Here is a 12,488-nt window from a genome sequence, read left to right on the forward strand (position 1 = left end):
CTTTAGGAATGGTGCTTAATAAATGCTTGTTGATTGACTCATAGAGTTAGAGGACCTAGAGCTGTGGTAGTGAACCTATAGCACATGTGCCAGAGAGGACACTCAGAGCCCTCTCTGTGGGCTTGGGCACCATCATCCCAGCACAGAGTTCAGAGTTCCTTCCTAGAAAGCCAGAGGGATAAGGGATGAGGGGTGGGCTGCTTCCTTCCCCTTCTTTACCCCCACCTGAGGACATTTCTTATATCACCCACCCTTGCAAAAGGTTCGCCATCACTGACCTAGAGGAAGGCATGAAATTGTTGGGATGAATAGTCCTTCCATTAATGCAGTTTACAATGTCTTTACACCTTAGTAGATGGCCTTCAAGATTTACAATGGCCAAAAATATAAACACCCTTAATCCTAACACAACATAGAGTTCATTATGCTGAACCCATGCTCAACGTTCTTCCTTATTTAGGACCTACCAACAACTATGATCCCTTGCCATAGCCTTAGAAAACCCAGAATCTCCCCTATAGTTCTAGAAGACATTGAAGTAGGTCTTTCATAGAGGATGTGTCAGGTTCACAATGGTTAAATAGTCTTTAGACTTGCCTGGAAACTGACCTCTATTTGCAATGATGGGATTAAAGTCCCAAATAAAGAGATTTTTATGCAAATTGTTGAGAACCAACCACTTTGTAAATTAGGAAATGCCAGGTGACACTAAAAAGCCTCCTTCTAGACTAGAAGTTTAAGCATAAAGATCTTGTCTCTCTGCCAATGTCTAACTACTCTAGCAAAGCTGGCACAGCTTTTCAAGTAAAATGTTCTGTAGGAAACGTCTTTTTCACTTAGCCCAGGATACAGAACTGCATCCATACTTACACTTTTCCAAGAGCTTGGTCAGCTGAGAGCAGCATGCTATCCTGCACCTTTCTACAATTGGGGAAGCTGGATCATAGTGGAAAAGGCACTGTGGAGACCTGGGCTACAGAAATAGTCCTCCACAGGCATCAATAGCTGAGCTATGCCACTCTCTTTGGCCTCCGCTTTTTTATCTGGGAAATGATGGGGTTTGGCTAGATCAGCACTAAGGTCCCTCCTAACTCTGAAATTCTGACTGTGCATTCATTGGAACAGCCAGAATGGGAATAACTTTTCAGGGTAACCCAGATATAACCTGACATAGTAAATGAACAAAGGAGGAGTTCTTGGGAGGGAGAGGACCTCTTTCTAGAATGTTAAAGAAAACTTTCTAACCAATGACAGGCTTGAGCGGGGAGAGAGGAACATGGCAGAGAGGGCGAGGGTAGAGAGTTTGCCTTGAGGAGGAAATCGAGTCATCAGAGTCAGTATTTTCTGTCCTACAGTAAACATGAAAACTTGGGCTATTTTTCCAGAGCAGTCTCGGGCAGTAGAAGCCACCTCTGAGTTGTCCTCAGGCTTCTTCCCAAGATAAACATGTACCTTTGGGAACAAAGAGAAGAAACTCCAGACAGTGTCAGTCTTGGCTGCATCCTGAGTTTGGGACTTTTACCCTGCGGGGGCTCATTCTTGACTGACGGCATTGACCAGGTCAGTTTCCCTTTGGCTTCCTGTCCATATTGTTTGAGGGCGGCCCAGAGGCCTGGAGCAGGCTGCTGCGTATATCTGGAAACAAGGGCTCAACGTTTAGCAGGTGCTTGTTTCCAGGGGTCTGAACTCCAGATGAAACAGCTGTCACAGCAAGTGTGGGCAGGAGAATCTCGGGAGAAAGCAATCCTGTGCCAGGCACCGGGCATATGAGAGTGGCCCAAGCTACCGACCCAACTTCCCCCACATCAGAGAAACCTGAAAAGAGACCCAATGGGGAATCTAGATAGGGAAAATGCATTTTCACTGAAAACCTGTTTGAGGATACTCTATACCTATCCACTATCTTCCACCTCTGGTTTTCATAGAATCATGGCATTGTAGAGCTGGAAGTTTCCTTGGGGGCCATTCCTACGTTAAATAAATGAGGAAACATCTCACCCACAGACACAAAAGTTAGGAAGCACAGATATTAGAACCTAGTCTCCTCACTACCAGCCCATTTCTCTTCCCATTACATCACAATGCTTTGTTCTCACATGTGGAAGGAGAGCCATCCATCCAGCTGTAGAATTGGGTTTAAATGAGATCATCTAATCCATTAACAACCAATTTTAAAGCATCAGATATGTTTATCTAAGGCCGTAAGCAGAAGAGCATGCCAGAAATTATTATGACAAGTTCGTTATGCTTTGAGCTTCATATTAACTTCAAAGGGAAACTGAGGCTACCTTCAGCAATAGGAGAGGGAGCACAGCTTAGTGGAGAGAGCCAACCCCAAATCCAGAAAATTCTAAGTTCAAGATCTGTCTCTGACACTTAATAGCTAGTGACCACTGGCAAGACATTTAAACTCTCAATGCTCTAGACCAGAGGCATCAAACATAAAGTCTGGGGCTTCATGAAGCACAGAGCGCTCCTGGGTGAGTTGAAATCAGACTAAAATGTAATTGGAAAATATTTGATGAAATAAGAATGCAATAAAACATAACTAATATTAAGATGTCATTTTCTATTTTTTTTAAACCCTTACCTTCCATCTTGGAGCCAATACTCTGTATTGGCTCCAAGGAAAAAGAGTGGTAAGGGCTAGGCAATGGGGGTCAAGTGACTTGCCCAAGGTCACACAGATGGTAAGTGTCTAAGGCCAGATTTGAACCCAGGACCTCCCGTCTCTAGGCCTGACTCTCAATTCACTGAGCTACCCAGCTACCCCAAGATGTTGTTTTCTAAGTCAATATGAGGCCCACAAAAACCCTCATGCCTCTGTTTCCAACTGGACTTGATGCCACTACTTTAGGCAACTCTCTAGGATTATAAATCACAGAGAAGGGGCTGACCTTCTTAGTGGAAGGGCGTTTGCTCACCAGGGGAGTTCCCTCTACCAGTGAAAGCGCAGGTCAATTCTTTATCCTAGTCCATAATAAGATTTATGTTCTTTGCCAGAAGTTATCAACTGTTTTCTGGTTTCCTGTAACCTAGACAGACAGATGGTTTCTATAGATAATAGCTGAAAATAGGGCGAAAGTCTGATCTGTAAATGGACAATACAGAATGCCATTGTGAGAATTTGATATTGGCAACTGGGCAAAAGCAAAAAAAAAAATCTCACTGGATGATTGAAGGAAGCTGTGTTTGGCAGGCTACCTTGTAGTATGCTTATTAGTCTACTCATACATGGACGTTTCTGGGGGGTTTTAAGCTGCTTAGTCAGTTCGCCTGTTTTTTCATATTTTGTTGTCGTTTCTCAGTTACTCCTCCCTTCCTCCAGTCTCTGATGATGAGATAGTCCTTCTTGGTGAGGTCATCACGTGCCCTTGAACTATCCTCTGATCTCTAATCCAATAATTTTTTCCCTTGAGTTTCCCCTCTCTAATCTTCTTCCCATCTACTGATTCTTCCCTTCAAAAATGACATTTCCTCTGTCCTTAAAAATCCTTCACTAGTGATTTTCATCTTCTCTTTATCTATCTTCCCTTTCTTAAGTTCTTTTAAAAAGCCAGGAAGAAAAAAAGAGAGAGAAAAAACTATGAATCAATCTTGCTAATATTGATACAAAAATTTAAATAAAATACTACCAAGGAGATTACAGCAATATATCACAAGGATCACACTTTATGACAGCTGCATTTTGTACCAAGAATGCAAGGATGGTTCAATATGAAGAAAATTATTAGGATAACTGACCATATCAATAATAAAAATCAACAGAAACCACATAATTATCACAAGAGAAAAGGCTTTTGACAAACTATAACAATCCATTTCTATGAAAAATACTAGAGAACAGTGGAATAAGTGGCACATTCCTCCAGATGATAAATAGCATCTATCTAAAACCATCAGCAAGCATTATCTGTAATGGTAAACCTTCCCCTAAGGTCAGGGGAGAATCAAGGATGTCCATCATCACCACTACTATTCAATATTGTATGGGACGTGCTAGCTATAGCAATAAAAGGAGAAGAAGCAATTGAAGGAATCAGAATAGATGATGAGGAAATTAAACTATCACTCTACAAATTACATAATAGTATACTTAGTGAAACCTAGAGAATCAACCAGAAAACTAATCAAAGCAATGAACAACTTTAGCAAAGTTGCAAGATATAAAAGAAACACACAAAAATTGCTATCTACAACCATTGCCTCTACTTCCTCTCCTCTGACTTCTCAGCTGTATGCAGTCCTGCTTCTACCCTTATGATTCAATTGAAGTTACTCCCTCCAACGTTGCCAATCATCTCTTAATTGTCAAATCCGATGGCCTTTTCTCAGGCCTAGAAATGAGACATCCTGGGTTCAAAGCTGGCCTCAGACACTTCCCAGGTGTGTGACCCTGGGCAAGTCACTTAACCCCCATTGCTTAGTCCTTACTGCTCTTCTGCTTGGAACCAATACACAGTATTGATTCCAAGACAAAAGGGAAGGGGGAAGGGTTTAAAAAAATAATAAAATTAATTGATTTGTCTTCCAATTATAAATTTCTGAAGGCAAGAAAGGTTATATTTTTCATCGTTATGTTCCCTACTATAATGCTCTCTGTTCATTTATTCATTCCAAAACCATCTATCAAGGACCCATTTGGGTCTAGAACATCATGTTAGGGGCTGGGGAGAAGACGTGGACCCTGCCTGCATGGGACACGGTGATAAACTAATATAGAGGCAGCTAGGTAGCACAGTGGATAAAGTTCCAGAATTGGAGTCAAGAGGCCCTGGGCTCAAAACTGGCACCATGACCCTGGCCAAGTCACTTAACCTCATTTGCCTAACCCTTTGCCCTTCTGCCTTAGCATTGTTACTAAGACAGAAAGTAAAGGTAAAAAAAAAAGAAATGAACATAAAAATTAATTTTACAATTTAAGGATATTCAGAGAGTATGAAATCGAGTCCTGTATGACATCCAAGAGGGAAGATTGTTATTGACAAGCCCAGGGGCAGGGGAAAGGTGTCCAGAAGTTTAATGGAAGAGCTAGTATTTTGAATGGGGCTGCAATGGGCATATGGGAAGCAAATAAGCAAGGAGGAGGTGGTGGGAGGAAGTTCTAGACCCGAGAAGCAAAGTAACCAAAAGTATGGAGATGGAAAACATAATGCATGTTTGGTGGGCAAGGAGTAGTGTATGGGAAGGGAGATGGCATGAGGTAAAGACTGAAGGGGGAGCCACTAAGGATTTTTAGCTGAGGAGTGACTAGCTATATCTATGCTTAGGAAAGATTACTTTGGAAGTAACATGAAAAATCGATAGGAAGGAATAGAAAGTGGATTTGGGAACACCTGCTAGGAGGCTTCTGGTAGTAGTATAGCAGGGTCGGTCTATTTATGTTAGGTTGGGGGCAGTGAGAACGGAGAGGAGAGAGCAGATGGGAGTGATGTTGCAGAGACAGATCAACAGGACTTAGAAACTGACTGGATAGGGAAAGGGGGAAAAAAGCTAATTCAGCTTTATAAACTTGGAAGGCTGGGTGATGGACAGTGGTAGTTTTAATAATAATAGAGAGCATTTCTATAACAGTTTAGGGCAGGTAGGTAGTGGAGTGGACAGAGCACTGGCCTTGGAATCAGGAAGACCCATTTTCAGGAGTTCAAATCCAGGTTAAGACATTTGCTAGCTGGGTGATCCTGGGCAAGTCACCTAACCTTGTTTGCCTTTGTTTCTTCACCTGTAAAATGAACTAAAGAAGAAATGGCAAACCACTTCAGTATCTGTGCCAAGAAAACTCCAAAATGGGATCATGGAGAGTCAAACTTGACTGAAAACAACTCAACAATAACACATAGCACTTTAAGGTTTGCAAAGTACTTTACCAAGGTTATTTTATCCTCACGATAACCTGGAAGAGAGATACTATTTTTACCCTCATTTTATAGATAAGGCAGAAAGCATTTAAATAACGTTTCCAGTTTCACATTACAAGTAAGTGTCTGAGGTTGGATTTGAACTTAGGTCTAACCGACCCCAGGCCCAGACCATAGCTCCATCAACAGATACTGTCATGGTAGATAGTGAATGGAAATAATTAAAGTCAGAAGGAAGAACAGATACTGGGGGAGAGTTGACTTAAAGTTCTGAATATTTTAATGAGGTGCTGATGGGATAGCAAGATGGAGACCTCCTTAAACAACTGGAGAATCCTGTCTGGAGTGTAGAAAGGGAGCCAGGATCAGAGATAAAAGCTTTAAAGCCAGGGTCGCAGAGCTAATAGTTGACACTATAGGAAGGATAAAGATCATCAGAGGGAGCGTTGAGTGAAAAAAGAAGTGGGCTGAGGGCAGATGCTTGAGAAATTGATGAAGGGCCCACAGAGAAGACTGAGAAGGCACAGAGGGGAGGAGGAAAATCCCCCAGAGTAGTGTCTTCAGAGCTGCCAGAGGAGAGCTTATCCCTTAGGAGGGAATGATGGAGTGTCAGAAGCTTCAACAGACTATGGAGCATGAAGACTGAAAAAGGGGGCTTCGGACTTGGTTAGTGACGGGTCATTAGTAATAGGGCAGCTAAGTGGCGCCATGGATAGGGTGGCAAGTCTTAAGTTAGGAAGACTCCTCTTCCTGAGTTCAAATCTGGCCTCAGACACTTGCTAGCTGTGTGATCCTGGGCAAGTTACTTAGCCTTGTTTGCCTCTGTTTCCTCGTTTGTAAAAAGAGCTGGTGAAGGAAATGGCAAACCACTCCCGTATCTTTGCCAAGAAAATCCCAAATGGAGTCATAGAGAATTAAAAATTAAATACTGACTGAACAACACAATCAGTGGGTGGATGGTTAGTGACCTCAGAGAGAATATCTTCAACGGAGTAGTAGAGGAAGAAGCCTGATTACAAGGGACTGAAGAGTGAGTGATGAGAAGTAGAGATCTTAGGTATTAAGAAATGGGAATTTAAGAAATGTTAATTAATTTGAATGACTTTAAGCCTATTGTAGAATTGGGCCTAGAAATAATCTAGAGCAAAGGTGTCAAAATACATGGCCCAGCCACAACACTCCTCAGTACTGAATCAAATTAAAATGCAATTGGGAAATGGAAATATTTAATAAGTATAATAGAACCTATAAATGATATTAATATGTGGTTTTGGCAGTCATTTTGCAGTCTTAGGTATCCTGATGCATAGTCTAATGGCACTCTTATTGTTATTTGAATTTAACACCATGAGAGCAGCTAGGTGGCTCAGTGGATTGAGAACCAGGCCTAGAGATAGGAGATCCTGGGTTCAAATGTGACCCCATACAGTTCCCAGCTATGTGACCCTGGGCAAGTCACTTAACTCCCGTTGTCTTGCCTTTACCACTCTTCTGCCTTTGAATCCATATACAGTATTAATTCTAAGATAGAAAGTAAGGCCCTAAAAAAAGAGAATTTGACACCACTGGTCTAGAGCCTCTCTCTAAGGAGATCCCAAATGTCCCAGTGCCATTAAAACTTGAGCATTAATAGCTTAAAACTGCATTAAGACTTTTGGGACACCTTGTATAGCATCACACACTTGCTTTTATATAGCTCTTCAAGGTTTTATAAAGTGTTTTCCTTATAACAAGCCTACAAGGTATCAGTATGTCTATTTTTACTAACGAGGAAAACCAGGGCTCAGAGAGGTAAGGTGACCTCTCAATAGCGGCACAGTTTGTATTATAGGGAATTTGAACCCAGTCTCCTGGCTTTCACTGAAATGCTCTTTACCACTCTAGAGTTGATTGGGGTTTGGGTATGTCATTTGCGTTTTATTTTGGTTGGAAGAAGGAGGTTGTTGTATGAAGCAAACCCCAAACAGAAGTGTTAAGAGGAAAAGGGCCAATTTAGGTAAATAAGAAACATCTGCCAGGCCAGGACTACCCCTGGAATTCCCCACTATGTTAGATAAGAGCTCTGGAGGATTCAGTCTCTTTACTGTTGGCTCTGAAATGATTTCGTTGTTGACTCCCAGAGTCTCACTGCTCCTCTGCGATTCCCAACATAAGTGATGCATTTCTTTCCAATGATTTACCTCCCCTGTAATTGATGCTTCTTTGTCCTCTCCTGTCCCTTTGCGGGACTCATTTGGTCCGTCTTCTTAGCACCACGCCTGGCAAGCAGTTGACATTTGTTAGGTGATTCATTTGAAGTTGGACAGTTTGTATCATCTCCAGCCTATTGCTTGATTTGGGAAATTGGTATTTACATTTTATTCAATTTTTTTTAATTCAAGAATTTCAAGCTGCCTGGAGATTCAGAAAATCAGCAAGTATTCCCCTCTTACCTATTTTTTAAAGCCCAGCTTACATCCCTAATCTCCCTTAGAACTTTCCCTGCTAACTCCAACCTACATTGATCTCTCTTCTTCAGAGAGGAGAAAAGGGAGCAAGCATTTATTAAGCAGATAATTGCCTCATTTCATTATCACAAAAACCTTGGAAGGTAGATGTTATTATTATTCCCATTTTACAGTTGGCCAAACAGAGATTAGGTGACTTGTCCAGGGTCACACAGCTAATATGTTTGAGACCAGATTTCAAGGTCCAGAACTCTATTCACTGTACTATCTAGCTGCCTCCATCATTCATTCCTAATTGAGCTCTTGTTTGTGGTTAATCCATACTTTAATACTATTTACTTATTTTTCCTTGGGCCTAGTTGTGTATATACTAATGCTGAATTCTTGACTGTCAAATCCCTTAATTAAATTATTAAAGTTCCACGAGAAGCAAAGATTGGGTCTTACTTAAACTTTTGCAGACAAAGCCTGTATATATCCCTCCCTCATCAGAATTTCTTTTATAAACTCTGATCAACTCAGGACCATCCCTGGTTGTTGGAATGCTTTTGTCTCTCCTGAAGGGCCCAGCATAGATAGATGGACAGGTGAAGAGGCAGATGGATGGACAGATAGATGATAGATAGATAGATAGATAGATAGACAGACAGATAGAGAGATAGACAGAGAGAGAGAGATGGACAGGTGAACAGGCAGATGGATGGACAGATAGATAGACAGACAGACAGAGAGATAGATGGACAGGTAACAGGCAGATGGATGGACAGATAGATAGAGAGATAGAGAGATAGACAGATAGACAGACAGATAGAGAGAGAGAGAGAGAGAGAGAGAGAGAGAGAGAGAGAGAGATGGACAGGTAAACAGGCAGATGGATGGATAGAGATAGATAGATAGATAGATAGATAGATAGATAGATAGATAGATAGATAGATAGACAGAGGGATAGAGAGATAGACAGAGAGAGATGGACAGGTGAGGTGAACAGGCAGATGGATGGATAGATAGATAGATAGATAGATAGATAGATAGATAGATAGATGGATAGGCAGAGAGATAGACAGATAGACAGAGAGAGATGGACAGGTGAGGTGAACAGGCAGATGGATGGATAGATAGATAGATAGATAGATAGATAGATAGATAGATAGATAGACAGACAGATAGAGAGAGAGAGAGAAAGAGAGAGAGATGGACAGGTAAACAGGCAGATGGATGGATAGATAGATAGAGAGATAGAGAGATAGACAGATAGAAAGACAGATAGAGAGAGAGAGAGAGAAAGAGAGAGAGAGATGGACAGGTAAACAGGCAGATGGATGGATAGAGATAGATAGATAGATAGATAGATAGATAGATAGATAGATAGACAGAGGGATAGAGAGATAGACAGAGAGAGATGGACAGGTGAGGTGAACAGGCAGATGGATGGATAGATAGATAGATAGATAGATAGATAGATAGATAGATAGATGGATAGGCAGAGAGATAGACAGATAGACAGAGAGAGATGGACAGGTGAGGTGAACAGGCAGATGGATGGACAGATAGATAGATAGAGAGAGAGAGAGAGAGAGAGAGAGAGATAAACAGACAGACAGATAAAGAGATAGATGGACAGGTAACAGGCAGATGGATGGAGAGAGAGAGAGAGAGAGAGAGACACAGAGAGAGAGAGAGAGACACACACAGAGAGAGAGAGAGAGAGAGAGAGAGAGAGAGAGAGAGAGAGAGAGAGAGAGAGAGAGAGAGAGGGACAGGTGAACAGGCAGATGGATGGACAGATAGATAGACAGACAGACAGATAGAGAGATAGATAGATAGATTTATATCATGTAGATGAGTAGATATAGACATCTATATCTATCTATATTTTTATTTCTATGCCTCTAAGGATGATCTCTATTATTCCCAACCTCAGATTTCATGGCACTGTCATCAAGTCATCCATCTGCATTATAAATCTCTCTCTTCTTTTGTTGCTCCACATATTAGTTGACAGACAGAGATAGCCAACCCTCATTTGGTGCTCTTGGGAACACCATGTTTTGCACTCATATGCCCAAGCTGGCTCCAACAAATCAGGAGGACCAGCTGCTCTAAGAGACTTACATGGAGAAATATTCCCTAAATGCCACCATCCTAGTCCTATCTACTATCCCTTCATGTGGTAGCATCCTGGAGGTTCTCCCTTACTCTAGTTTTTTTTTTCATTTGTATCTACTCACCTGTCAAACATTTATTAATTCTTTGTGCCAAGGGCAGCTAGGTAGCTCAGGGGTTAGAATTACAGGCCCATAGGCAGGAAGCTTGGGTCCTTCCCAGCTGTGTGACCCTGGGCAAGTCACTTAACCCCAACTGCCTAGTCCTTACCACTCTTCTGTCTTGGAACCAATACATAGTATTGATTCTAAGGTAGAAGGTGGGGGTTTAAAAAATAAGAATAAATAAATTAATTAAATAATTAAATAATCTTGTAGCCTGGCAGGGATCTTCATATATGGGTTAATGGGCTCCATTTCTTTTTTTTTTTAGTTTGACAACACTGAACCAAATGGCACCTATGAACTTCCCTATTTCTGATTCTGTAATGCTTCTTGTAACAGACCCCTCCTTTTTCATCTCCATTGCTGCTGCCCTACTTCAGACTCCATTCAATAGCAGGATCATCTTAGAAGAATCAGTTAACTCCCATAGGCCTCAGTTTCTTCATTGTTGTGGGACTGATCTTCTTTCATACCTTAAATTCAATCATGTTCATTTTTTTGTGACCCCATTTGGGATTTTCTTGTCAAAGATACTGGAGTGGTTTTCCATTTCCTTCTCTAGTTCATCTTACAGATGAGGAAATTGAGGCAAACAGGATCAAGTAACTTGCCCAGGGTCACACAGCTAGCTTCCAGAAGCAGATTTGAACTCAGATCTCCCTGACTCCAGATCTGGCAATCTATTCCCAGAGCCCACCTAATTGTCCTTTTTTTCATAATTTAGTAAGTAAAAAATAGTAAAGAACCTTGGACTTGATCCCTGAGGTGCCTTTTAGCTCCAAACATGTGATCCCATCACCCAGACTACTATGATTACCTCCTAACCATTCTCTGCCTTTAGAGTGTCTCCATCCTCTATTTTTCCCCCACCAACCCTGAACATTGCTGCCAGGTTAACATCAAAGCATCACTCTTCTGCTGAACAAAGTCCAGACCCCTTTAACCTGCCTTCCAAGACATTCTGATGTAAAGCTCCAAACAGCCCTTCCAGGCTTGTTCCTCTTGAGCCCCTCTAGATTCTAGCCATAGTGGATTTCTTGCTATTTTTTAAACCCTTACCTTCCATCTTGAAATCAATACTGTGTATTGATTGAAAAGTGGTTAGGGTTAGACAACGGGGGTTAAGTGACTTGCCCAGGGTCACATAGCTGGGAAGTGTCTGAGGTCACATTTGAACCCAGGACCTCCCATCTCTAGGCCTGGCTCTCAGTCCAGATTTCTTGCTATTTTAAGGCAGCTTAGGTGAAGGAGATCTGAGTTCAAATAAGATCTCAGACAAAACAGCTTCATTTCCCCTACGCAAATAATTTAATTGCTGCCTGCCTCAGTTCCCTCAAAGGGAGGATGTTAATAATAATATTTAAATATATAAAATATTTATATATAAATAAAATAAAAATAAAAATAATAGTTCTTATGTTCAGAGCCAGAAGAGTCCAGCCCAACCATTTTTTCTTAATGACGAAGAAACTGTGAAGGTGAAGAAGAGGTGACACCGTGACATGACTTGGCTAAGGTCACACAGCTGGTTGATTTGGGATGCATCTTCTCTAACTTTCACAGCTCGGTTCCTGTTGGCACGTTAGTTTCCCTCAGAGTGTTATCTGTCATTCCCCTTCTTCTCGGTCAACAAATTTGTTTTCTGTAATTAATTTCATAACTGCATTTGCGATGGGAGCAAGAACCGTGTGACAGCTGATGGCTGCTGATAGATGTTTTCATTCTAGCTTAGCCTCCTTGCTGTGGATTTCTGTTTTAGAATGAGAAGCTGGGAGAGTGGAGGAGACAGTGGGGAATGGAGGGAGTCAAGGGAATATCATAGCTGAGAATCATAATTTAAGCCGGAGGTGTCTAGGAACATTTGGTTGCTAAGGAGCCAGAAGAGTTGTGTATCTTTCTGGGAATCCACTGAAAAG

General features: G+C 41.5%; 1 protein-coding gene across 9 annotated transcripts in view; it reads left to right on the forward strand.

Moving 5' to 3' along the window:
* The window catches only part of ARHGEF4 (Rho guanine nucleotide exchange factor 4), a 518,865-nt gene that overhangs the window by 341,611 nt on the left and 164,766 nt on the right, over positions 1-12,488 (forward strand). The gene's annotated exons all lie outside the window — the stretch shown is intronic.

The sequence above is a fragment of the Monodelphis domestica genome, chromosome 4 (genome assembly GCF_027887165.1).
Source record: "Monodelphis domestica isolate mMonDom1 chromosome 4, mMonDom1.pri, whole genome shotgun sequence".
NCBI classification, from domain to species: domain Eukaryota; kingdom Metazoa; phylum Chordata; class Mammalia; order Didelphimorphia; family Didelphidae; genus Monodelphis; species Monodelphis domestica.